We start from the raw sequence: 6,000 nt of genomic DNA, 5'->3' as shown, positions 1-6,000 counted from the left end.
AATATGATATGTGAACTATAATAACTAATTTTGCTTCAAACAAGGTTGAATGATCTAGTACCATTGACATATGCTTAAACAGAGAATATTGAAAGAAAAAGTGATCGAAAAAGAAGAAGAAAAAATTACCATTAAAGAGCATGAATGCAATGACTATAACAATCGCATCAGTAATCCGGAGTAAGGATACCTAAGTATTCATTATTGTTACCATTACAAGTACTATACCTTAGGTTATGAAGCAAATTCGGTGGGAATCTTCATCTAAGGGTGGTCTATAATAATGAGGATATAATGATAAAAGAAGAAAAGGCATGAAGAAAATGAGATAACTAGAGATTTCATATTCTTGGGATGATTGAAAGGAGTTAGGATAAGAAACGTGCATATTTCTCAAAGTTAGACTAGTGTCACTGAGCATCTATGTATATTGGATCATAACTATTTTAAATTTTAATTAGGTCTCTGAACTTAAGGATGTAATGGATTAGGAAGTTGAGATTCTAACTAACTTCAGACTTAGAGTAAGTATTATTTTATTTTAGAATTAGTATGATGAATGAAGGCATAATTGTATAAATTTCTGAATGTTGAATTTTTATTTATTTTTCAATGTTTGTGGGTAACATTTCTGGAAACCCTCACAAGACTATAACTCGTCCACTAGAAGAAACCTAGGGTTTAAAGGCTTGTTGCTATGCTAAATGCAATTGAGATTACCTGCGAAAGTGTAGTTAGAATTTTTATTTTTCGTTTTAATTTTTCTAAAATTAGTTTTTATCTTTCTTCGCTTCTTTCGCTTGGGACTAGCAAAATGCTGGTTAGGGGGTGTGTTGAGTGGTAAATATTGCATATTTTCTCCCATTTATATCTTGTTTTTATGAACATGATACTGCTTAATAGTATATTTTATACATGTTTGTGTTGCAAGGTGAGTTTAAGAGCTTAGATTGAAAAGAATGTTAAAAGCATGGATTTGATGCAACACAAGTAAAATAATGGATATTTGGAGACCAAGATTGAAGATTTCAAGACCCCAAGAGTCAAGAAAACCAAGTGAAAAAGGAAGGAAGTGCAGAAATTCGCAGGATCTGAGCTTGGATGACATCGAAGCCATCATCGAAGCCAGTCTTTGATGACATTGAAGGCCTTAGATGACATCGAAGAATTATAGAAAAATCAAGTTTGGTTGCTGGTCAAATTGGATGCAGTCTTAGGTACATTGAAGCCAGTCTTCGATGAAATCGAAGTCAGTTCGATGATATCGAAAGGGTTTACAAGGAGCCTACGCGGAATGAGCAGTTTTCAAGAAGTTTTCAATTTTTTTCAATTCTATTTGAAGGCAAGAGTTCCCCACCTATAAATAGGGCATCTCAGGGCATTCCTAAGAATCATTCAAGGCATTCCAAAGCAAGATATAGGGTTTTTAGAGAGTTTTATTTAGGGTTTTTGAAAAATTTCATAGTTTTAATTTATTTTTTTATAAGCTTTTTATTCTTTCTTGTTGTTTTTTATTTCTGTAATTTAATTATATTTTTCTAAAGCACATTGGTTTAATGTTTTCATAGTTATGATGATTAATTATTTTAATGATGAGAATAATGGTGTATGCATGTTATCAATTGTTTAGGTTTTATTTTTATCTTAATATGAGATCTATATGTTTCCATCATATAAGATCCACATTGATGGATAGGCTTACCCTGAATCAATTAGATTTTCTAGATAGGAGAGGTTCTCAACCTGCTACATTCTTTGATATTCATTATCTTATGAATATGAATTCTTAAAATCACTGGTGCTTGAGAATATATATCAATGGTGCAAATTCATGATTTTCTAATCTTTTATATAATTTATTTAAAATGTTTAAACTGTTTTATTTTCCGATTAGGTCGACCATAGTGCTCGGATCCTAGTTGTGTTATCCAAGTCATTGTGATTTTGGAATATTAACCTATTTGTGGAACTTTGAAACTTGGGTGTTATTTTAATTCAGTTGAATTACATCCATTCAAAACTCTCAAAATTAAATCATCAGTTTTGTTTTTATTACTTAGTTTGTTTTGAATTTGATTTTCTCATTATCGCAATTCATCTCCCTGTGGGATCGACCCTGTATTCACGGGATATTACTTATGAACCTCTGCACTTGGAGGAAAGCAATCAGTTCCGTACTGCAAAGTCAATAAGACAATAGATTCACTTGCGATGCCAGGTAGGTGTTGGTAGGCCCAACCCACACAAATGGAGTAGGACATGGATGTCTATAGAAGATATGGTATTGAATTGTTGAAATGTGGTTTTATTGAGAACATGAAATTTATTGATATTCATTCACTATGATATGTGCAATCGCATGTGATATATGCATTTTGTACACGATAAATAACTCATGCTACAATATTATTTGCTAAGCATTATCTCATCTGGATTATTACTACACTAATCATTTATGGTTCCAGAAAGAGTTCAACTTCACAGTCTCCATTTAGTGAGGCCCTACCCTTTAAATGGGCCATTTGACAGTTCCCTAATAAAAATAAAATAAGGTCACCTCACAAGACAACACATCGATATGAGCCAGGCGACATTCAGATTAAGAAGATTAAGGTGACAAAGGAAATCATTTACAGATCCGTGTCTCTAGAGTATACCCCCAAGGATGCCACCACCAGTTTTTTAAGACCACTGTGGATGGTGTAGTGCAGAGGATGATGTCTGAGAGTCTTGTTACAGTCATATCTAAGCCATGATGGGAATTTATTGATAGTTTAGAATATTTATTTGATTTATTTAGTTGATTTATCCATTTGATTTTGGGAATAAGTGTTGGAGACTAATTGAGCTATTGCAAAACTAATTTATTGATAGTTATTTATTTATGGGTTGTGTGCTTTGAAATGTGTGCTCATAAATGCAAATAGTTACAATCCTCATCATCACGCTCAGGAATCTCAGTGGATGGACCAAAGACGCTTAGAAATCGAGGTCAGAGTGTGATAGAAAGAAACCAACCATGGATTTGATTATGATACACTCGGTAAGGTCGTCTCTCGTAGTCCTTTTAAAATGAGAGATCTTCCTAGAGATGTTCGAGAGGTGTATGGTAATCACAAAGGTTTTAAATATTCAAAGACTAGATCGATATCCGAGCAGATTGATCGCAACACATACCCAAATCAGGAAAGGGTGGACAGCAGCATATTGGGTCCCTAGCCGTGCAATAATTGAAATTAAAAGAATGCAAGATCTAGATTTGACCGATCCAATTTCACCAATTATACAATCAGAAGGGACCGGGATCGTGAAAGGATGCACATCGTCGATTGGGTCATTAAGATGCATGAACGGTATAATCGATTTGAGGTTCGGGATTAACGGTAGAGGTTCCCATGATCGATCCCAAATCTATATGTAATAGGGTCTCAAAGGTCTCCAATATGAGACCATTTATGTAAAAGTGGAGATTTGAAACCCACTGGCTTTAGATTTACGGAGGCCTTCCTATTCGGAAAACATGTTGTAAAAATGCGAAGGATACATGATCAGTAAAGGTTTTGTCACCTTAACAACCTATAAAAGGAGAACGCGATGAAGAGCTTGAAGCTCATGTCAAACACAATATATCTTTTTATGTTTATATTAGCATAGCCTAGTCTGAGCATAGATCGTTACTATCTAGCGATACCACTATAGTATCATAGGATTATATTAAATATCAACAATCCTAATTTACTGGATCTCAATCAACCGAGTCCTTACTTAGGTGATTGCCTTTCTAGTCACATCATGCTGACCATTGCCACGATCATCCGTTCTTATAGACAAATCTAGTATTTATCTCTCATTTTGTTTAGTTCTCTAGTTTGTTTTAACACTTAGTCGATTGTAATGAGCTTCATTTAAATATTAATGAAATTGGCATTGTTTTAACGTTATTTTATTTATCTATTCATCTCTATTTCCTTGAAAAATATTGGTTGTAATAACTTGTGAAAGAAAAGTCCTAAAGTCATTAGGCAAAAAGAATATATCAGGAATGACTAACTATAACACTCCGGATTTCGTAGCTCAAGTATAGTACTCTTGCAATGAAATCTTAAGTATTAAGCTTAAGGAAAAGACATGCATGTGTGGTTTCTAAAAATTTCATATAATCACATTAACATCCATGGAGTATGCATTAAAATGTAAGCAAGGTAAACTGCGCATTGAGATATAAAGTTTCAAATCAACATCACAAACATATCCAAATGCCTACACAATGGACTTGTACAAACCATGTAGCCAAGTTCATCAAAACTACTAAAAGAGAAATATGTTGTCTACTGATTGAGCTCATAGAGCTTAGCCACACTCATATATGGCTCATCTACTCCATGCTCCTCATTAGGCTCCATAGGTGTATCCTCCAATGTGCCATCATCCTGCGCTACTCTTCCATCATATGGTTGGTGCAATTGCAAAACAAACATGAGTGATCTGCTTAATTTATGAGTCCAAGTCCTAAAATAGGCTAGAGCAAAGAATGGAAGACGTGGATATACAACACATCATCAAGGTGGGCCCCCCATAAGGGTAACACCCACTAAGCTGTTACTCAGGCAACACCTAATCCAATCACGACCTCTGCCCATTGTTCCCAGTGGCGTGACCCACCTAAGTTGTACATCTGGATGCTTTTTGGCCCCATGGTCTATCATGAAGAAGCTCATTTGATGGACGTATAGGATTTCACATACACAACTAGGTGGTCCCAAAGAGAGTGGGTATTTTATGTGACTACGTAAAACATGTCTTGTAGAGGATTCCATTCCTAATCTAATGATTTCGACCTGATTAATGGGTTTGATGAAAGATAAATAAAAATTGTAGCCCCACATACACAAACCTATCGTTTGGCATCCCATTCCCCCTATTCCATGTGGTGTAGTAAATATGAGTTATGAATTTATCTGACTTTTTACTGCATGGTCTATTATTAAGTATAGAACCAAATGGATGGAGTGGATTTTATATTTATGGTGGGTCTCACAGACTTGAGTATGTAAAACAGGTGTTGTAAAGGATTCCAATCCGACCCAGTGTACTATTGTTCTATGTTAGAGTGTTAGGGGTGTCAATGAGCCGGGCTCAAGCGTGAAAAATAAATAAATAGAATTTTGCATAGGAGTGGCTCGACGGCCTGGCCCGAAACAGTTCAAAATCCGGCTCATTTACCGCCCTAATTGTCATGCTTCTTACCCACGTGTTGGACAGTAAGCCTGTCCAACGAGCTGATAAGTTCTAAACTATCATGTTCATTCAAAATCCAATCTATCCACTAGGTTAGTCTCATCACAAGAATCTACCATGGCCAAAATGAGCCTCATTCACTAATTAATTGATCCACAACATAAAACAATAGATAACCATTGATGTAATAAAAAATGCAGGTGTGGTCCACTTGATGAGTGGATCAATTTGATTTTTGCATAATGTGATTCCCATTGTTGATTTCGGAATAACCAGCCAACCATTTTGATCATGCACCCACAATCATTCTATTTCCATCTATACCTTTGAAAACCTACGGTCATGCAAGCATGCCGATGCTGTTTTACCCTTTAAAAATTATGGACCGCTCCCCCTTCTTGCTTTTTAAATGTGAAGGTTTTGAGTCCAGCCGGTTGGAATATTATTTACTGTACATACAATGAATAATTTCTAACCTTTAATGTGTGTGTGACATCCAACCCGTCCAATAAGTTGGCCCAATTAATCAATGGTTAAAAGTTGTTTTCTATGGTGTGGCCCACCTTATGAGTCTATATGGTTGATCTTTCCACAACGCAATTCTCATGTTAGGGACAACCTATTGGAACGGTTGGATGTCGAATAAACATAATAGGTTGTTGGACTTGAAACCTTCTCTTTTTAAATAACTAGAGACGTGTGGCACGTGCCAAGATATGGTGCATGCCAACCGATGATCCATGTTTAATTGGTTCCTATCAT

This window comes from Magnolia sinica, chromosome 3, assembly GCF_029962835.1.
Source record: "Magnolia sinica isolate HGM2019 chromosome 3, MsV1, whole genome shotgun sequence".
In the NCBI taxonomy this organism is placed as follows: domain Eukaryota; kingdom Viridiplantae; phylum Streptophyta; class Magnoliopsida; order Magnoliales; family Magnoliaceae; genus Magnolia; species Magnolia sinica.
Note: the sequence above shows the minus strand (reverse complement) of the source record.